Consider the following 22,088-nt stretch of genomic DNA (forward strand, 5'->3'; position numbering starts at 1 on the left):
ATGCCCGAATAAGCAGCCACAGGTCTGGAGGCCGGACTGTGCTTCCTTTCCTCCAGAAGCCCCGAGATTACTTCTCATCTGGGTGTATGGAAGGGGACAAGATGGATGTGGCGGGAACTACAGGTGGCAGGACGGGGTCTGCTGTCCGGCAAGGCAGGGCCTAGCATGGGCAGTACCCACAGATCTGCCAGCCCGCTTCTGCCTCACACCCATGCCAGGCGGCCAGCAGGCGTTTCGCGGCCAAGGGCACAGCTGTAGGGAAGCACCGATCAATGAACCACCCCAAACACCCCTGGGATGTCTGTCAATCAAAACTCGTCAGAAGCCGCTGCCACTCCTATGCCACAAACTCATCACCAAAGCACACCCCACGTCTTGGGCCTGTGCAGAGCCTGTCAGGGAGGAGTCAAGCTGAGACACCCCAAGGATACCAAAGGGCGTGTGTGCTGGGACAAAGGGCTTATGTGCTGGGAGCAGCTGGGGGCACTTAGCTCTTCTCACCCTGGGGAAGCCAGCAGCAGCCTGCCTGCAAGCAGCCAGGTATTTATTAACAGCACGGCAAGATTCCCTCCCGGCCTGAGAGTTCTGGGCCCATCTACAGCTTCCCACCCAGTGCCCTGGGACGGACAGGAGAGGAAAGCAGGGTGGAGGACAAACGAGGAGGCTCTTGGTGCTGCAGCCCAGAACATCTCAGCTTCTGCAGACATTCCAGGAGTCGACGTCAGCCCAGCTCGGCCTGCACTGTTAGGGCAGTGCCGGGGGCCCACTACACCGAGGGCACCGGAGCGAGCGGCTGCAGGCGGTAAGCAGTCAGCTACCCACGGGCAGGGGAGAGGGAGGAAGAGGGAGGGGGAGAGAGAGAGAGAGAGAGAGGAAAGGGAGAGCGAGAGCGAAGGGCTTCAGGGATCCTCCCGCAGTGACTACCTCTGCAGCTGGAAGGCACCGAAGGCAGGTGGCGATGGAGACACGGGCCAAGTCCCACGTAGGCGCCAGCCAGGAGACCGAGCGCACCACGTGTGCAAACCCGACTCCCTGCTCCAGGAGGGTGGGTGGGCACTGGAAAGAGACAGCCCCCAAATACTGGTACTTCACACAGCGGCTCAGTAAGCCCAAGCCCTGCACACAGGCCTCTAGGTGCGGGGTTTCAGCTGCCAATCGCAAATCTGCTCCTCTCCCACACGTCACAGGACATGAAGGAAAAAGTCAGACAGGATGCTTTTGTGCTGATCTTAACAGTACGGACTTGCTTTAACGACGGCTGAAGTCACGTTTTCTCCATTGGCTTTTAACTACGCCTATGAGCACTTTACCCTGAAGTTCAATTATGACAGTGACCTGCCACAACTCACTGCGAGAATACAGAGCTCTGTGATCTATGAAGGAAGAGTCCCCGAAGGGAGCCCACGACCACAGGGGAAGACGCTGCACAGGCAGGGTCTGGGACCCTGGGACCAGGGGCCAGGTGGCGCTTCAGCCGCGGGAGGAGGGGCCGTGGCTCCGCGGGCGTCAGCCCAGCTCGTGCCGGCTGGCTCCGCAGGCTGGCTGGCCGGCTCAGGAGAGAGGGGCCGGCTCATGGCACACCCCCGCCATCAGGATGGAAAGTTGGCCCGAGCCAGAGAGGACGTCTGGTGTCTATAAAAATGTTCCTCCCAGGGGAGCCTCTGCAAGCAGAGACTCTGAGAGACTTTCATTCTTTTCCTTATTTGCCACTCCGAAAAATAAGCCGTCCGTCCTATTCCGAAATGCAATACGGGTCAAAACCTCCTACAGAGAATAGTGACCCAAAGAAAAAGGTCACCAGATCCAAAATATTTCTCATTTGGCCAGTGGCCCAAAGAAACTCTATTCTGTTTACTTGGTTACTCTCCTGGGGGATAAAAGCCTAATCCAATACACCAAGTGGGCCCATGTTTGTCCAAATTCTACAAAGAAGGCGGGACACTGGCCGCTTCTCCCTGCCTCTGGGGGGGGGGTCCTCCTGGGTGCTAACCCCTCCCCTCCCCCAGGGGCTCTACTCTGTCCCCACCGCGGCCTCACGCGGGAGAAAATAACCAGCCATTGAGTGTCTGTCTCACGTGTCCACCCCAGCCCCCGCAGCCCAGCAAGGCTAACCAGAGACAACGCGTGACCCGCAAAGGCCTGCGCAGACCCAGAAGTGGGCTGAAAGTGGGGCTCGGGGTCTGCCGGCTCCAAAGGGGGCTTCTCTCCCCATCGCAGGACGGCGCCCAGCATGGGCCAGTCAGTGCGAAGGGGCCATCGGCCCCTGCCTGCCTCAGGTGGTCCTCAGCCTGAGGTCCTCTGTCAGGGCAGCCGCAGAACAAGGACCCACCCTCATCATCTTTGCAGGCCGTCCTCGGTCACCGCACCTCAAAGGCCTCCCTCTCATCCTGAGCACAGAGCTCCCGCCTCTGGCCGCAGCCAGCCCTTGCTCGCGCTGGAACGAGGCAGCCCCCCGCTTTCCTCCCCAGTGACACCGTCCCTTCAACCTCCGAACCAGTATTGCCCCAGGAAACGAGGACCAACAAGACCAGATGGAGGCAGAAACGCGATGCGCCACGGAAAGCCCACGACAGAGGCTGCCCCGGAACTCGGAGACAGCAGAGGAAAGAGCAGCTACGCGCATGCATTTGTACACACTTCCTGGGGCCCACCCCGAACCGAGCAGCTTTGCAGGCCCAGGATGTTTGCAAACGCGAGATTTTAGTCTCTCTGCAGAGAGTCTGTAAAGATGCCAAATAATGAGTTTTAGCAACAATCCCAGATGCAGTACCCTTGACGCTTCTGGAACCACCCTTGGACATCAGTCCTCAAGCTGGGCATCTTGAGGAAGAAGAACAGACACTGCTGCTTAGGAAAACACCAAGGCGTCAGCAGGAGGGGAGGGTCCCATGGAGGGAGGGTCCCACGGAGGGAGGGCACTGGGGGTCACTCAGGCCAGTGCCCCGGGATTCCACGGTGACTATGTACCTGGCACGGGGACGCAGACGCACTGGCTTGGGTGGGCCGCCACTCGCTGGGGAGTCCAAGGAGATCCTCCCCCTTCCTGGGCGAGAGGTGCCTCAAAGACAGGCGCAACTCCAGCTTGTGGGGAGCCCCTGCACCGGGACCCCAACATCTCTTCCTGTGGCCCCACCCAGCTCCCAAGGAGGTGGGGGTTGGAGCTCACTGATCCCTCTAGAAATAGGGGACTTGGGACCACAAAAGGAGGAAGGGCAGTGGTTTATGCCCATCGGCCATCCCTTACGGAGGCCTGGCCTCTGCAGCCCAGGAAAGACACGGTCTGAGAGGCGGCCCTGCGGCGCACCTGCTGGAAACAGACCAAGCAGAGCGAGGGAAGCTTGCAAACCTGCACGTGTATCTTTCTTGTACCTTCAAAGGCGCCTCTTCAACACACTCCCTACATAAGCCACCTTAAGTCTCCAGAATCAGGCGAGCATCATCAGAGTAACAGTTACAGTTCCAAAGCAAGCGTTTCCCCATCAGGGCACATTTAAAAGAGCATGACCCCAAGGCCACTGCGTGACCCCGGGAGGGTCACTCACCTCTCCAGGCCATGAGCCAAGCGGCAAGGCACGAGCCAAGCACCTGTCCCTTCTCTTCCGCTTCCACGAGCTGCGACCCTACAATTTAAAACCGTGCACCAAGGGCGGTATCATCGCAGGAAGCCTGTAATAGACAGGCTATAAACTCAACACACCTCACTCTGTCTTCAAGACTAATTTTAACAGGGAGAAGACATAACCACAGCTAACAAACCTTTCCTTGCGGATATGATTTACAGCATCGTGACTCAGCGGCCCTGACTGCCTGAGAGGTGAGGTCACCTGGAGGCACGGAGGTGTTTTCACAAGGCAACAACCTACACCTACACACGGGGCAGGGAGAGCGGGCCGCTGCCTTCCCCACACTCCCCCCTCCGGGGTCCTTTGACACCCCCTCATTAACACTTCACGGCACATGTGGATTTCCAAATTCCTTCCAAGGAAACGTTCCCACGGCCAGGCTGGCCTTTCTGGCCTAGCTGGTTGATCAGCCAGTTAAAGGCGGTTAGCTACAAATATGAAAGTTCCTGATGGGATCTGTTGAAAGAGGTTGTCCTTTCGGGCATCTGGTGAGTCTAGTAACAAAAACATGTAGGCCAGAAAGGGCCACTGTGCCCCTTTTGCCCACCACCCCCCTCAAGGGCTGCCACAGGTGCACCTGCCACAGGTGCCACAGGTGTCCACGCCGGGCCAAAGGTCACTCAGCCGGGGGCGTCTGGCACCCTGGTGTTCAGACCGGCGAGCAGACGGCACGGCCAGCATCTCCAGCAGCTACGGCACCAGCGGCCAGGCGCCCGCAGGCCTCCCTGGGCACAGGGCACGAGGCCCTAACTCCCCCAAGTTTCTCTCACCCCCTCCTGCCTACACGTGGCTCACACCACGGCCACTAAGCCCGGGCGGCCTCAGCAGCGCCTTTTGACCACCATCCCGGCCGCCCCCCTCCCCAGAATCCCAACTCTCCCGGCCGGATCCTGACTTCCTCTCCCAGGCAAGCCCCTCACCCCAGGCTAGCGCCCCCACCGCACAAGGGGCCCAGCCCAGCTCACGCACACGAGGGACCAACAACAAGCAGAGACCGCGGCCACCGGAACCTCCTGCTCTCATTCTGTCCACAACCCCTCTGACCATCCTGCACCCGCCAGGACAAGCCCCGGGTGCCCTCCCCCCGCCCCTGCTCGGCCTGGCCCTACCCCTCCACACAGGAGTGGACCACCTCCGGAATTCCAACTTCCCCAGCTGGATCCCACCCCCTCTCTCTTGGGGACTTCCAAGTCTCTCTGCAGACACTGCCATCAGCAACTGTTTCGTATAGGACAAGGATAAAACCAGCTCCAACTCCAAGTCCTTCCTACCAGCCAGTTCCGACCCCAGAGGCCACACAGACATGTACTTCCTGAACCCTCTGGTCTTGATTTCTGAAGGGAACCCTCCTTGTCCAAACAAAGCTGGCAGGCAGGCAGCTGGACAGACCCTCGGCGGTAACCTGGAGAAGCTGGCGGTGATGGGCCGTCCCAGGCTAGGAGCGCGTGCCCACGTGGGAAAAGGGGCAGAGCGGCTGCACGTGGGACCCGTGGCTCCACAGAGGGCTGCGCTTGTTTCTTTTAACCAAAGAAACTAAAACCTAGCCTGATTAAAATCCCTGCTTTGAAACAGTCTTTTACTGGGGCGCCTGGCTAGTTCAGCAGAGAATGCGACTCTTGATCTCGGGGTGGTGAGTTCGAGCCCCACACCGGGTATAGAGATTACTTTTAAAAATGCAAAGACGTACAGGCGCCTGGGTGACTCAGTCGGTTGGGTGTCCGACTTCGGCTCAGATCATGATCTCAGGGTTCATGGGTTCAAGCCCCACGTCGGGCTCTGCACTGACAGCTCAGAGCCTGGAGCCTGCTTCGGACTCTGTCTCCTCCTCTCTCGGCCCCTCCCCTGCTTACACTGTGTCTCCCTCTCAAAAATTAAATAAAAACACATTAAAAAAAAAAACCGGAGAAGACATAAAATATAAATAAGACAGGCCTTTACTTCACTTTCCACACATGACAGACGACCACTAGAGAAACGTGTAGAGTTACACAGATGATATGTGCCTCACGGCCTCCCACTCAGACCGGATTCTAATCTTCAGGGCTGCAGGCGGGGTTAAGAGATTGCTGAATATCACCAGTAACTCTTCATATACTAAAGCCGCATTCTCTTCATTTGAAGAGTACGGAGAGGCACTTTTATAAACGGATGGGACTCTGGACTTTTCCCAGCTTAGAAGAGATGGGCTCGGGGCGCCTGGGTGGCTCAGTCGGTGGGGGTGTCTGACTCTCGATCTCGGCTCAGGTCCCGATCTTAGGGTTCGTGGGCTGGGCTGAGGCCCCGTGTGGGCTCTGCACTGACAGCGGGGGGCCTGCTTGGAATTCTCTCTCCCTCCCTCTCTGCCCCTCCCCTGCTTGCACATGTGTGCGCCCTCCCTCTCAAAATAAATAAACATCAATAAGAGAAGAAGAGCTGGGCCGTTCTGCCAAGCAGCCGGCCGCCCCCACCGGTCCTGGCTCCGGGGGAACCAAGTGGCCACGTGCCAGAGAGCCCTGCAGGGTCCCCGGGGGGCTGTGGCCTCTGCAGAGAAAACAGGCAGCTGGGCAAGAGTCAGGGCAAACCAGGCCCCTTGCCGACCCCCCAGCTCCCGTGAACCAGGAGGCAGCCAAGCACCTTCTCAGCCAGGCGGGCCCAAGGCACCAAGAAGGGTCCAGAGATCTCCTGGCGCTGTGGCTTCAGACTCTCGACCACAGTTTCCCTAGGAAACATTGTTCCTCAGGTCAGTGAAAACGAGCTAGTGGAGAACGTGAACCCAGACGGCTACAAGTCCCTCCGAGGGAACTTTAAGTAAGTGTAACACGTATCATGCCGTCACCTTATACTACACAACTTACCACATGCAGCAGACCTTGTGCTTGGGTCTATCGCATACACCGCTGAACGAAGAACACCTATTACGACCCGACTGCTTTACCGTAACAGGTATGTGAGGTACGTACCACATCGTGACATAACAGCACACCCTGTCCAACGAATATATACTCTGGAGTCCAGAGCACTGTCCACCCCAGGGCGTACGTCTGGCCAGGGATGAACTACAAGTGCAGACCCCGGTCCAGCCCAGCGGGCCCTCTGCAGGTGGCACAGGCCGCAGGCCGGCCTGACCCTTTCCCCCTGGGCTTGGCCCAGGGGCAGGAATCCCAGCCAGCCACTGCCAAGTCCGATCTCCACGTGACACTGCTGAACTCTTCCGGACAACCTTGACTTGACCCTCACTGCTAATTTTAACTACCCTACATCTCCCCACAAAGTAAACTGGAGCATCCCACTGTCACCATCGCAACAGACTCCAGCCGCCACTCTGGACGGCAGAATGCCATCAGGTTCCCAGACTCACTGGTGCCTGAGACAGACGTCTGAGTCCGTAGGCACCGCTCATCTGGGTCACAACGAGGAAACACGACAAGCCACCACCCTCGGGGCTGCTCTCCGCACACTCCTCCGGGAGAGACCAGCCCATGGCCAGCCGGAGCCATCTGCCCAGTTCTAGAGCCTCCAAATGCAGAGTCTCAGGCTGACTGCCGGCCAAGCAGCCCGCTCTCGGGACTCCACACAGCCCAGGCAGCCTCAGCTCCAAACAGGGCTTCCTTAGCTGAGGGCCCAGAGACGGGGGTGCTGACAAGAATCATCAGGGATGGGTGTTAGGAGATCCCTAAAGTATATACAAAATGCTGTCTTTCCACCCGATTTTCAAAGGAATTCATGACCCCAAAAGGGTGGAGCACTACCCCAGTAGCAATGGGGGAGGAGGGAAGTAACCATGGTCACATAGCTGGTTAAGGAGATTTTTGTTGCGACAGAGTGTATCAGCTTTTCATAATTTTTATGTTTTAATTTTTATATTTATTTTTGAGAGAGAGAGCACGCAAGCGAGTGCACCCCCCCCCCAGCGGGGGAGGGGCAGAGAGAGAGGGAGACACAGAATCTGAGGCAGGCTCCAGGCTCTGAGTGATCAGCATAGAGCCCGACGGGGGGCTCAAACCCATGAACCGCGAGACCATGACCTGAGCTGTAGTCGGACACTTAACCGATGGAGCCACCCAGGCGCCCCTATTTTTTTATTTTAGAGTACACAGGCAAGCAGGTGAGGGGCAGAGGAATAGAGAGACACGGAATCTTAAGCAAGCTTCACATTCAGCACAGAGCTCAACTCGACCCTGGGATCACAACCTGAGCCGAGATCAAGCGTTACACGTTCAGCTGAGACCACCCAGGCGCCCCTACTTACCGTAATTTTTAAAGTCAGCCTCTTCCCCTTTAGAGTTTCCTTTAGAATTAACTGAACAGTTTAGGTTCATATGGGGCGGGGGTGGAGGGAGGGGGTAAAGGACAGATAAAAACAAAACTAGAAAGATGAATTCTAAATTTAGGGAAAACTGTAAGGGCCCAGTCCAGACAATTTCCCAGAGCTCACCACACATTCGGTGACATCAGAAAGTAAAGATCAAACCACACAGTTTCTAGAACTGGTCCTCAAGGAATGGACCCAAGTATGAACAAGTAAGGGGACCATCCCTCTGTCAAGCAGGCCATGCTGTCTGAAGTCGAGTCCTAAATAAATGTTACTTACTTGGCTCGCTAGGGTGATAATGAGCTTGTTTTGAACCTCCTGTATATGGTGTTAGCTCATTCATTTTCAAAAGTAACCCGGGACAGACAGAGCTGGGGAAACGCTGAGCAAGAAAAAACAGGTCAGCAAAACACTGCTCTCACGTTTCATAACCAAAACACAAGCCCGGCTCCAGATAAAGCCTTACTCTGACCTGCACGTTGCATTTAGACAAGGGGTCCGGGTATCACCTCTCTCCTTCGGATCCAGAGTGCAGTGTCTGGCTCCTACCGTGTCTGGCTCTAGAGCCAGCTGCACAGACACCCCATCTAACCAAGGCCCTCCTCCCTCACGGCCGCTCACCGTGCTCCCACCGTGCACAGGACCGATGCAGTCCAGACTGCCCTCAAGCTGCTTCAAGGCCACCCGGCCGACAACGGGAAACCAGCAACCCCAGGAAAAGATTAAGCGGCACAGGGGGCGCCTGGGTGGCTCAGTCAGTGGAGCGGCTGACTTCAGCTCAGGTCACGATCTCACGGTCCGCAAGTCCATGAGTTCGAGCCCCTCGTCAGGCTCTGCACTGATAGCTCCGAGCCTGGAGCCTGCTTCAAGTTCTGTGTCTCCCTCTCTCTCTGCACCTCCCCCACTTGTATTCTGTCTCTCTCTCTCTCTCTCTCTATCTCAAAAATAAACACTAAAAAAAAATCTTTTTCAGATTAAGTGGCACGGGGCCACTTTATGGTCACATGTACCAGGATGGTCACAGCTGCACCCTGGACTCAGCAAAGCCCACTCAGCCTGGGTTTCTCAGCTATGCTGGGCAACTCAGTTTCTCCCTTCTGCCACCTTACAAAGACCCCAAATTCCCATAAAGCCACAGGCATCGGCTCCCACCAAACAGGGAACCATGGCAGGCGGCTGAAGACCACGCATCCACGCATGTTCCACCTCGGTGACCACGCAGAAGAGCGGTGGCAGGTGCGGTGAAGACGCTGGCCTCCCGGGCTCCCGCCCTGACTGGCCAGCACCGGCGGGCCACAGACAGCCACCACCTCCCCTGCAGCCCCCGGGTGCAGGTGCCCCTGTGCCTGGGGGGGAAGGCTCCCAGCCGCGGCCAGGCCCAGGGTGGGGTGTCACCTCCCTTGCCGGTGACCCTTAACCCTGCCCACCCCTCTGTACGGCCCTAACGCTCATCACTCTACTTGCGATGCCCATCTGCTTCCCGCAAACAGAAGGGCACAACAGATACAGCGGCCAATACCCTTCTGTGACGACGGGGACACACAGGCTCGTTCCGTCGCAGGGGAGGAAGCAGCTGGCAATGATAACACTATCGCCTCTGGGTAATTGCGAAGGAGTGACTCAAGAAGATCATTCTCGATGCATCATAAAATCAAGACTGGAGCCACCGGCCTTGAAACAGTTTCTCGGAGGCAAGACGGGATGTGTAAACGGATTCCAGACACTCCAGACAAGAGGCCTGTAGGCCGAAGGGCCCAAACTGCACATGAATCACCAAAGCGGGTTTCAGACGCCCAGAGGTGCAGTTACTCGGGGACAGTGCAAAGAAAATGGAATTGAAAGGCAACCCCACGCTGACTGGAAGTGTGGGCTCTGTTTGATGCAAACGAGTAACTCACTGTGTAGACGGCAGGGTGGGTAGTCGACTTACACCACAGCCCACAAAATGCGGGCGAGATGCATGCCGCCATAGCAAGTATAAGATGTCAACCGAAGACCCCTGCAGACAGCCTGATGGGGGCTCAGCTCAGAGTGTGGGGGAAGGCACAGTTAGGTTGGGAATTAATACTACACGAATAAAAGCCTTGCAATTGGGGAAAAGAAAAAAAAAGAAAAAAAAAAAAAAAAGATCTAGGCAAGATCCTCCCGGGGTGAAAATCTACGAAAAGACGTGAGCAGGAATAGTTTAGAGCTTAGGACCAGCCGGTGGCAAAGAGCCAGCCGGGGAGGACGCTGCCAGCCAGGAGCAGGAGGGTCCGGAGCCCACGGGCCAGCCCTGGGGTCCCAGCCCTTGCCACGAAGTCCACCGCCGGCAGGGTACTCGGGCCTCAGAGACCAAGGTGCACGGCCAGGGGTCAGCGGCTGCGGGTCTGGCACACGGTTAAGAGCTCCTCGGTCCTCACGATAAGAGGACGGATCAGAGTGGGGAGAAGGGCCCGTTCGGACCCGCCTCAAAGGCTCCGAGGGCTCCCGGGAATCTACGGGGTGCCGGATGCTCCTCGGGGCCAGGCAGCGCTGGAGAATCACCTCCTAGGTCATGGCTAGCTGAGCATCTCCCAGGGGCCGCCCCGCACCCAGGCCTCTCCCTTAATCCTGTGGCACTGCGAGCGGCCTCAGTTCACAGGTGAGGGCCGGGAGCCGGGAAGCGGCAGGTAACGGACCCAGGTCACCTCGCCAGGTCTGCCAGGCTCCACGCTGGCTTTCCACATGGCCTTCGGGATCCACGAAATCCAGAGGTCTATCTTCTGCTGGCATAGGGTGCTGGCATCCCACGGAGGGAGCAGGAACAGGCCACAAAATGGCATCCGCGGGTGAAGCCCTGACTGGTACAGAGGCCGCAGATCGGGGTGCAAGGGAGACCCAGAAGGTAGTGGGGGGCAGTGCTCAGAAAACTCGGCCAAGGAGCGCGGACCTGCTACAGAAGGCGTATGGGTGCTCACGGGGCTTCTGGACACTCCCAGGCTGCCCTGGTCCTCCGGAGACTTAAGGCACAGACCCATGACCATCACACCTGGTTCTGGGTAGGGACCCTGGGGCTCACAGGTTAAGGAGCAAGTCACAAGTGGGGGCAGCAGGGTCCAATCTCTGCAGGACCCGGCCAGCTCGCTGCTCCCAGCCTCAGCTTCCTCACCTGCAACCAGCTGTTCTGTATGGCCCAAGGGCGCACAACCAGAACTCCTAGGGTCACTCACAGCTTTCCAGTTATGTGACCTGCGGCTAGTCCCCTGATCCCATCAATAAAGACGAGGAGATCTCTTTTCAAAAGGGAGACAACTCCCCACAGCGCTGCTTTCAGTTCAAATGTTATCGGGGGCTGGGTGCCCAACTACGCAACGCTGGGCAGATGGAAGTCTCAGCGGGACACTTCGAGCCCCTCCTACCTCTTATCTTGCAGTGGCGTCCCAAAGAGGCTGGTCTGGAGCACCCAGCTCCCATCAGCGGCCCCTGCGGGTGTACACAAAGGTGTGGGCCGCACCGGCTTCAACCAGCAGCCGCAGCTCCACCGGCCCTCCCTGGGGGGCTGCCCAGAAACTCGCCCCAGGGAGGCCGGAAAGCGGCCGGGCAGGGCAGGAGCCAGTCCATCTGCAATCGCGTGTACCTTGATGGAGGAAGCACTAAAGGCAGCTCCTCGTGCCAGGGACCAAGCCACAGCCAGCAGGGCGCTCGCACGGATGCCACGCAGGGCACACGGCCCAGGCATCGAGCTGGGACACCTCTCCTAGGCCGAACGGCTCCTGGAAGAGTCCAAGGACTCCACACAAGCCAGCAGTGCACCTGGGGCCCCCCGCAGTCCGGCCCTGGCTCGCCGGCTCTGGCTCAGGGCCCCCACCCCCTCCCAGCAGTCCTTGGCTGCCTGACCCAAGTGCGGCTGTCACTTCACAGCCCCGGGCCCCAACAGTCAGGCTTTGTTTCTTCCTACAGTTAAAAGGGCCTCCACTTCCAGGAAGCCCTCCCTGAGGAGCCACGCGTGAGGGTGGTGATAATCATCTTTCGTGTTGGACGGGCCTTAGATCGTCACTCTTGTCTCCACATTATTCTTCAACTGCCACCTCTCTGCTAGGCTAAAACCGCTTATGCGTCTCCCACTGTCCCCCGTACATCTGCCAGCAGAGAATTCAGTCAGCAGCTAGAATCTCAGGCGGGCCCCAAAGAGCTCTGGGCCTCGGCCTTCTCATCTGTGAAGCAAGGAAACCACTGCTTCTATGCAGAGCAGTCAAGAAAATTCCACAAGTGAACTCTGGGCGGCACAGAAGCTGGCCCACGGCGCGCACTCCCAGGTCCCAGGTGCCTGTCCAAGACAGACGTCCGTGGGATCCCCTGGGGCTGCAAGGACTCCACCAATGCACAGGGAGGACAGCGGAGGCCCAGGCACGACAGAACTCAAAGCACAGTGCCTCTGGGGTCTCACGGGGACCCAGTTCAACAGAACTAATCATTTGAGTCCCCCCAAGTTTACCACACTCTCCTGGAAACATGCCTGCTGAGCGATGGCTTTAGGAAGTCCAGATTCTTCTTCAGATTCTCCCCCATACAATCCATTTGGTGTTTTAGAAAGTGGGAACATCATAGCGGTTTCCTGCCCCTCGACTGGGTTCTGAAAGCCAAGTGCACCCGGACTCCCACCAAAAGGGACTGGGATGCCGCCGAGCAGCGAGGACCTTCCTCAGCCTCACAGCGAAGCCCTCTGGCCGGGGAGCTGGCGGCGCCGTGGGGCGGCAGGCCTGGGATCCCGGTCCCCGTGTGAAGGGCTCCAAGCCGAGGCAGGACTACGTGGGCAAAATAAATCCCCAGACGGGCAAGGTTCTGAGGGGACCAGCAGGAAGTCCCTATTAAAGTTGTAAACTCTTCTCAAAAACCATATCAGAAGCAGGCAGAAACCACACGGCCCGCATCTACTTGGCTCCCACTCTCCCACAGACCCACAAGATTTAATCAAAACCCTATTTGAACTTCACAGCCACAAACTGACACCATCCACGGGACTCTTATCGGCACACACACACACACACACACAGCCTCACTTCTGCAGAGGTTGTTCAAACGGTCAGCAATTAACCAAGGACGGATGACCGGCCTGCACAGGTGCTTCCTTTCACCTGCATCTTCCGGGCAGGTGCGGAAAGCACGGTCTCTTCTCAGTTCACCTGGTTAGTTCGCTTGCAAACACGGTCCGGGCGCCTGGGGGGCTCAGTCAGTTGAGTGTCCAACTCTTGGTTTCAGCTCAGGTCATGATCTCACCGTTCGTGAGTTCAAGCCCTGCATCAGGCTTCGCGCTGACAGCGCGGAGCCTGCTTGGGATTCTCTCTCTCTCCCTCTCTCTGCCCCTGCCCCTCCCCTGCACTCTCTTTCTCTCAAAAACAAATAAATAAAATTTAAAAAGAAGCCCCCCCCCCCCCCAAAAAAAAACACGGTCCTGATTTTATCTTGCATTTGATTAGCGTTAAACACCATCTCATGTATGAAAAGTGACCGATATTTTACATACACTGTAGTGAAGACGAGACACCTCAAACTGCAAAAACATACACTGACACACCCGTAAACCCCACTTTTCATCTGGGTGGAGGCGTGCCACAGCTTTGGGGCTCGTGGCGCTGCATGGGAGACCTATGGGCCCCGTGTCTCGTGGGAGGGTTCCAGGGTCCACCCCCAGGCTCAGCCACTTACGGTGTGTCTTTGGGCAAGTTACTTAGCCTCTCTGTGCCTCCTTCTCCTCTCTGTAAAATGCAGGTAATGACAGACAGCCCCGACTGGGTTTTGCAGACAGAGAATGAGGCTGAGTGTTCTGCACAGGACCTGGCCTTCTGGATGTTTCTCAGGGCCTGTTAAGTACCAGGAACAAGCACTCATTATGCTCCACAGATCACAACACACACACTGAAGCTCAGGGCAGTGGGTAGCTTCTGGGCCAAGGTCATAAAGCCAGGGATGGCCCAGCCCTGGATGTTAATGGCCCCTGCACCCCGAACAACGTGGGGCTCGAGGACATTTCCGCTGCAGAGTAAAAGGCATAGGGCCCCTCCCTATCCTCTTAAGAATTAAAAACACTTTAGACATCTGAATAATTCAAGGATGAGCTAAATACACTTCAAACAGCCCTAAGCTTCCCTTCGGCTTGCCCGTCCCGCTAGGCTTGCCGAGCCCATGCTGGCAAAGCAAAGTTCAAGCCGGCCTCAACTGCTTACTCCACCCCTGACACCAAATCAGAGCTCCTTTGTTTGCCTGGGCGCCCTGAAGGGCAGAGGCCACCTAGGCCATCGGGCCAGGCAGCTCTGGCTCCATCCAGCAGAGGGTGGCGGTGTGCAGGGCCTGCCGGAGAGAGGGCTGCGTCCTCCAAGCTTCCCCTGCAAATGGGTTTACACAAGCGATGCGAAGAACCACTAGCAGCTCCTCTGTGACTCCAGTCTGTGCAGCGCGACTGGCTGGGTGTAGACGGGCATCTGAGTCGGGCCCCAGGAGACAGGCAGTGTTTCCAGAACTGAATCCCCCCACGCAGGGTCACCTCTGGCCTTCAGCAACGCAAATCTTTCGTTTAGCCTTTGTTTTACGAGCCCGAAACCCTGATTTCAGGCTCAAGGCTCAAAATGCTAGGAAAGTGTAAACAAGGGTTTATGCTTGAGAGATCAGTGGAGGGTCCCCGTGACGGATGTCCCACCCTGTGTCCACCGGGGCAGGTCTGGTGTGCTGCCTAGCCCAGCACTACTCCTCACTGCTTACAGAAACCACAGGGTTCCTAGAACACAATCCGGAATTAGCTCCTTTCTGCCCTTATCCCTAAGAACAAAGGCGCTGCCTCACAAACCGAGGACAGGACTTGTCCCCAAATATTTACAAATCCAAACTCGTGGGGAAGCATTCTTAACTGGATTCTTAACAGCCAGGCCCGAGGACAGGAGACAGATAAAACTTCAGGACGCACATTCCTGAGATCCAAGGAGCGAGGCAAGTGGCTTGCTTTCTCTCCCCACCCCCCCACCACCCCACCCCCCGACCCCCCCCCAACCCCAAAGCTGGATGAAGCCAGAGACCCCTTGTTCTTGGAAACTCCCTTCATGTCACAAAACCATCTTATAATACAAAGTTGTACAGCTCTCCATCCAAAGCATTTTTGGTCTCTGGGCTAACAATAGTGAATGCTTCTGCTTTGAGAGCATCTCCAGCCTAGGACTTTCAAACAGCCTGAGGAAGTCCTTGGGTCCGCCCAGGCCTCTCACTCAGGGAGAGCCCCCCACCTCTGCAAACCCCAGGTGGACAGGTTCCTTGGCAACCCCGGGAGCCTCATCCCCACCCCTAGGGCTCTCACCCTAGAGGCAAGTCAACACCACCCTTCCCCTCCTCCCGGAGGAAAGGAGCCCAGCACAGCAGGCTCACTGGATTCCTGCAGGACAAAAACCATTCCGGAATCCAAGGCCTGGCCAAGCAGTCTTTTCTGCTTCTAACACATCTTTCTGGAAAATTAAAATTTAACTCAAGGCACAATTCCATTAAGCTTAAAATTTAACCCAACCAAATAAAAATGCATTGCCGCCGACTGCAACACACACGTTCATGAGATGTATCATCTTCTGCCCTTTAACACATAAGTCCAGAAAACATGCAATTAAATATTAAAGTACACACGGATCAGCGCTTAACAGCGAAACGTAATGAAGCGGCAGATGCTCTTTACCCCTCCATGCACTAAGCACCTTTGGGGTTCTCAGGTGGGGTGCCTTTGGGAGCCTGAGTCCACAGATCTCAACGTCCCCCCGGGAAGGGCCAGAAGGGCCAGAATGGCCTGAGCCCTCGCCAGCGGGGGCAGCCCCAGCCTTCACACGCTCCCTTCCTCCCGGACCAGCAGGAGTCACTCCTCCCTGGAATGTTCCAGCAGCAAGGGTGTGTACCAGGCACCAAGGGCAGATCAGTAATTCCTTTTAACTGAGGCACTTCAAACGGACCCCCACCCAGATCATACCTTCCAACGTATTTTCATTTTGGGCATTCAGTAATTATGAAGAGCAATGATACATTTATGCTTCTGTGGTTAGTTTTGTATCGGTAATTACAATGAGAAAACCTGCTTCTAGATGGGCTTAACAACAGCCTTCTGAGCACAGCAATGTTTTAAACCACAATTTATGTACACGTGTGTCACAAGTGTGAAGAACAACCAGTAAGACTTTCCAGTGTAAAAGCCTGTGACTTTAGAGTAAAACTCCACGAGGGAAAGTGGAACAAACATCCAAGTTCAAGAGGAAAAGAACACGTACGCATTACAACCGTTCACAGTCCGCTGCTCCCGTTTTCTAAAAGGTGACCGTGGTCATCAAATCATTAGTGAATTTCGTATCGGATACTTCCAAGAGCTGTTCGATTGCAACTTAAGATGTCTACATTTACAATACTCCAAAAATGTTCTCTTTCTCAGCTATTTAAAGTCAGCAATAATGGGGCGCCTGGGTGGCTCAGCAGGTTCAGAGTCCAACTCCTGCCACCGGCTCAGGTCATGATCTCACGGTTCCTGAGTTCGAGCCCCACATCGGGCTCTTTGCTGCCAGAGCTTGGGGCAGAGAACAGAGCCGGCTTGGGATTCTCTCTCCCTCAAAACAGAATTCCAAAAAATTAGCAATAAAGTTCAATGTCAACTCAGAAACGTGCCCGTAGTTTTCATCAAAGTTATTTTACAGGGCATGAACAAAAAACTCCGAAGGTCTCGGCTACGAGGCAACCCAAGGCTGAAAGACCCAGAATTTAGGCAGCCACGTGCTCCCCACGCCGCCCCCCCTTGTTACGTCCAGTGAACTCTGGCGAAACAAGTTCATCTCCGGTGTAGAGGTGGCAAAGCCCCTCCCCTCAAAATAACTGGTGGAAAAATATTTCCTTCCCATTTCAAACCAAACATCGTACTCTTCTGGATAAACAGATTTTGCCAGGGCGAGGACTAAATGGTCGGCAGGGAGAAGCGCGCCAGTTTTCTGGCCTGGCAATGACCGAGTGATGGCTCGATTTGTGCGAGTGACCACTGCATCTGGCCGCAGTTCCAACTCCTCTTCAGCAGCGATTTTAGGGGTTTGCTATGCATTCTGTGTTCAAGATCTTCCTTTCCCTACACTGGGAAGAATTCAGTTGCACGTCAATTCAAATGGCCCCAGGATTCAGAGGCAGAACCCCAGGAGAGGCCCTCTGGCAAACTCTAAACACTCGCTCCGCTCCGGGGCAGCCACACCGCAGAATCCCAGGTTAGGAGGTACTTTTAAGGAAAGCGCCCCTCGGGCACTGGTTCAGGAATGCAGTTTTCCTCTCTGCCAGCAAAATCCTTCCACAGGTTTGGGAGGATGAAAACACGGTCGACCTCGACCGAACAATGCTTCCCTCACCTGGGCTTTGGGCCAAGCAGAGGTGGGCGGGCAAGGTAGCCCCGCTGAGTAACTTGAAAAGGCTCTGCAAATCCCTTCGGCTGCAGGGGAGCCACCTCGCCCTTGCGGAGGCACCACCCCTGTGTCTGCCCTCGGGGGCAAGAACCCGGCGCAACGGCCACCTTCACTGGGGGGAGCTCCCTGCGGAGTCTGAGTCTGCCACTGATCGTTGTGTGACCCTGTGACCAGCGTCTGACCCAAGGGTCCAAACTAGCCAAACCGACCTCAGAGCCCTCCTCTCCAACTTCACGGCTGTGTTTCATTTCCCACAATCTCCCTCAAATGCCTGCCCGTCGGCTCCTGTGGGAGTGACATCGGCCCATGCACCGCGGTGGAAGGGCCACTGCAGGAACGCCAAGCTTAAGGCGAACTCGATCTGTGACACGAAAACAGTAAGTGGATTACGCTGTTGCCCTCGAAGTCTGTGGACGTTTTAATCTTCTTAAAATGTCTCCTCTAAAAGTCACTTGCCAAGGAAGGAGGTTCATAAACACCATTAGGCCCCCACTAAATGTTTCCAGTGTTACCGCTACCCCAACGGCAGCGGGTTGAAAATAGCTATTGTGCAGACCGGTGAACTCAGGACTTTTGGCAAGCTTCCTTCTGATTTAGGGCCGGGAAGCTTCCTTCGCGCGCAGTGAAAAGGTCCACAATCCCCCAGTTCGCTCCAAGTGCCTTATTTCACAAAGGCTTAGCATTTGATACCTTTATAAAGGAAAAAAAAAAAGCCACTCCAAGCACATTTTGAAAGTTCCATGTTTAAAAAGATCCTTGTTCATTGATTTTGGTGGGGTAATTAAGCTAATCTAAACAAGGGGTCCTTGTCTGGGCGCCTGTGGGGGAGGTGCACGGGGGCCTGGCCTCCGCCTGTGAGCCCCCCTGCAGACACTGCCCCCCCCCGGCTCCGGGGGTCCTCTCCCACCCCCTCCTTTCTATATGGCTGCTCCTCATCTGGGAGGCTTTTTCCCTCTGGTCAGATTTCCACTCAGCAAAGCTGAACCGCTCTCATGTTTCCTGGCCTGGAGTCGAGGCGGCCCTCCTAATGGAGTCTCCCTGAGTGCACCTTTGTCAACAGAACTGTGCTGTGATAAAGAAATCTGGGGAACCAGAGGAAACGGCTGTGCAGCAGCACCCTCACCAGGAACACGGCTTCCAGCGCATTCTGGCTCCACAGATTACAGACGGGGCTCTGCCAGGGGTGTTCCCGAGGAGGGCACTGGCAATTTGGGGTTGCCTGCCACCTACGGCGCTCACCAGCCACCCTGACCCTGTGCCAGGCCGCGAGGCTGTTAGTCACGAACCACCCCTAACGGCTACATGGGGCTGGGCTTCGGGGCTGGCAGGGCAAGCAGAAGAAGGCAGAGAGGGCAGAGGGTGCAGACGGGCGATAGGGACGAACGGGCACCACGGCCAGAAAATAACACTACAGCCCGGACCCCGGCGCAGCCGTCCGCTCTTCCCCCCACCGTCCCTCTGACAACACAGATAAAACCAGCCCAACGTCAAGCAACCTAATCGCTGGCCAAAATACCTTCTGGGACTGCCTGCCTCCACTGGGGATGGGGGAGCTGCCGCTGCCGCAGCCCCTCCCCCCTGCAGACCTGCAGGGCGGGATCTCCCGGCCCAGAGAGGGCAGGGCCCCATTCCCAGGCTCCTCCCGCCCCTCCCCAGCTCCCCTCCTCTCCAACAAGCAAAGTTGGAGAACACAGAGAGCCCCAGGATGTTAGTAGCTGCGAGCCACCTTGGAGCTCGAGCTCACCCGGTCCAAGCTCTGCTCTGCTCTCATGAAGGCGACACGGGCCAAGGCCACAGCCCTCGTCTCTGCAAGGGAAGCAGGCAACTCACCAGCCCCAGGAGTGGGTGGGCAGCCTCCCTGGGGGACACCCGGGGCCACTAAAAAGCCACCACTAAATACCTAATATGCATTTCAAATGCATCTCAAAAGATCCATTTCTTTCTTTTACAGCTGCTGCCCACAAAAACAATTAGCCAGAATGGAGCCGAAATTCCCAATTTTTAAGACAACCTATTCCCCACCCCCCTCACCAGGGCGCACTAGAGATCCTGATCAAGTCCGGGTCCTTCCACCCGGGGCCTGCAAAGCTCCAGACTACCAACACTGCCACTCTTGAACTTCAGGCAGATTCTGCAAAATCTCTCCCAAGCCTTAAATAAACTCTTACTCTTTCCTTCAATAGCTAATTCAGACCTAGCTGGAAAGCAAGGAAATTATTCCTAATTTTTTTTTTAATTAAATTTTTTTTTCAACGTTTATTTATTTTTGGGACAGAGAGAGACAGAGCATGAACGGGGGAGGGGCAGAGAGAGAGGGAGACACAGAATCGGAAACAGGCTCCAGGCTCCGAGCCATCAGCCCAGAGCCCGACGCGGGGCTCGAACTCATGGACTGCGAGATCGTGACCTGGCTGAAGTCGGACGCTTAACCGACTGCGCCACCCAGGCGCCCCTAGGAAATTATTCCTAATTTTTAAAAGAGGTTAGGGATTACTGTTTCTGATACCAACCATTAGTGACACTACTTAATAAACCAATCCTCCAGCTTTTCATTTTCTTTTTCTTTTTTCCCCCAAGCACAAAACGGAGAGATGACAGATTTCCCCACGCCCTACCTGTCTGTCGATGGCCAGAGGGTGTGAGGCGGTCGTAGCGACGGAAAAGTGCAGGGCACGTACACAGGACACTGGCAAGACCGTTTCCCCAGCGGAAACAGGCTTCGATTCTGACAATCATTTGACCCGACCACAACCGCTTCGGTCACTCACCTTCCAAACCCTCCTCCCTTCCCAGGATCTAGGACTAGGAGACGCCCCAATAACCAGGGGCTCCAAGGCCTCTTTTGCTGGAGTCAGCTGAGGTGTCCGATAGGGCTCGGTGGCTCAGTCTGACCCACGGTGCCCCCATTGGAAAAACAAAGGCTCAGTCTGACCCACGGTGCCCCCATTGGAAAAACAAAAAAATCTCACACTCCCCAGGAGATCAAGTGCCCCTTCCACCCCTTCCCACTCCTCCCTAGCAACCGCCCCCTCCGCCCCCCACTTTCTAGAATTATTATGGATAGCTAACCTGGAGGCTGGGCTTTTCCCAAGCCACCATTCCTCCCCGTTTTGATATACCTCCCCTGGAAAAGCCCTCAACTGGAAAGTGCTCCCCAATAACCCAATCAAGAGCAACACACCTTGGGGAGGAATGGGTTAAATTCGAGAGCTCCAGGAGGAGGGGTTGCTGAGGAAAAGGAAAGCGGTGCTGGGATGCGGAGAAATGTGCAGGGCAGGGGCTCTGGACCTGGATGCACAGATGCACCGGCCCCTCTCCTCCAGGGCCAAGCTTGGCCACAGGAAATAAAGGTGTCTTCAAAGGGACAGCCCGGAGGGCATGCACATAAGACAAAACACAGGCGCTGCCCAGGGGACAGCTTGGAGCCGGAGGTTTGGAACACTGGACGGGCGTGCTGGGGGCGCGTGTGTGCTGGGGGGGGGGGGGGGGGGGGAGGAAGGCAGGCTGAGGCAGAGGGGACAGGGGCTGGACTCTCAGAAGTTAGGAAATAGATGTCAGGCCGAGGGGGCAGGACAGGGTCGGGACCAAGGGAGCGAGGCGCGAGGCTCCCTCTGGGTAGAGAAACCGGAGGAAATAGGGGGTGGGGGAATGCTGCGGAGCACGACCCGGGGGGGGGGGGGGGGCGGGGAACCGAGTACGTGATAAGGTGCGCACCGCGGGCAAGGGGGCCGGGATGCTCCAGGAGGCTTCTGGGACGGGAGCGACCAGAGGCAGGTGCAGCCCGGGGAGAGAAGGGAGGAGGCCGAGGATGGGGCGGGAATCCCGGCGGGAGACGCGCCTGGCCGGGTCGTGGAGGCGAGGGTGAGGGTCCCCTCCCCGGGGACGAGATGCCCGGGCGGGCTGGGAGCCGGACTAGGGGCTCGAGGCCGGGCCGCGCGGAGGTAGGGTGGGGAGGCGGGAAGCGGCAGGTGGCGGCGACCAGGTGCGGGGCCTGGGCGGCGGGCGGGAGAGGCGGCCGCTCACCTGTCTCCTCCGGCCGGGGCCGCTGGGGCGGCGGCGCGGCGGGGCGGCCGGGCCGGGCCGGGCGGAGGCGGCGGGGGCGGGGGCGCGGGGCCCCGGACGCTGGGGGTGCGGCGGCGGCGGCGGGGCCCGGCGGCGGCTGCTCTCGGCCGGCCTGCCGGGCGGGCGGGCGGTCAGACAGCGAGCGACGCGGGCGCGGACGGAGCGCTGCGAAGCTGCGGCCGGCGCGCGGGGACAACGCCGCTTTATCGGGTCGGAAACAGCCGCCGCGCGCCGCTTCCGCTGACGCAGCGCGGGCCTGCGCTCATGACTATGCAGCAGGCGCCGCGGGAGGCCGGGGCGGGGCTAGCTTCACGCGCGCCCATTGGTCGCTATGAGCCCCGCCCACCGTGCCGCCCCGCCCCGCCGCCCCGGGCCCCGCCCTAGACCCCGCCCCTTGCTGCGTCCCACCTCCCGCCTCGTGGGCGGGGCGTCCAGCGCGCCCCCAGCCCCGGCTCCCCCGCGCGGGAGCCCCTGTCCCTCCCCACGCTTACCCCCTGCTTCCTTCTCTCCAGACGCCCTCCTCGCAGTGGAGCCCCCACCAGCCTAGCCTCCTCTCTCCCCCAACTCCTCCGCCCTTTCGGAGCAGGGTGGGCTCCGCCCCCAGGTGCCGCAGAGAGCGCTTTCCTGGCATCGCCCTCCGGGTCTCCCTCCTCAAACCCCCTCCCTCGGCGTGGGCCCTCGCCCGACTCCATCTCCCGCACT

The 22,088-nt window shown here is 57.4% G+C and overlaps 1 protein-coding gene across 3 annotated transcripts in view; it reads right to left on the reverse strand.

Annotated features, from left to right (window-relative positions):
- SLC45A4 (solute carrier family 45 member 4) overlaps positions 1 to 21,391 on the reverse strand; it is an 80,440-nt gene extending 59,049 nt beyond the window's left edge. The window contains exon 1 of one of the 3 annotated variants that reach the window (XM_047842057.1): positions 21,348 to 21,391. The gene's annotated coding sequence lies outside the window, so the exon portion shown is untranslated. Of the gene's footprint in view, positions 1 to 924; positions 1,179 to 2,494; positions 2,519 to 21,347 lie in introns of those variants that run through there. The other 2 variants (XM_047842060.1, XM_047842058.1) reach the window with 2 other exon arrangements.
- Between the last annotated feature and the right edge of the window lie 697 nt (positions 21,392 to 22,088).

This window comes from Prionailurus viverrinus, chromosome F2 (genome assembly GCF_022837055.1).
Source record: "Prionailurus viverrinus isolate Anna chromosome F2, UM_Priviv_1.0, whole genome shotgun sequence".
NCBI lineage: Eukaryota > Metazoa > Chordata > Mammalia > Carnivora > Felidae > Prionailurus > Prionailurus viverrinus.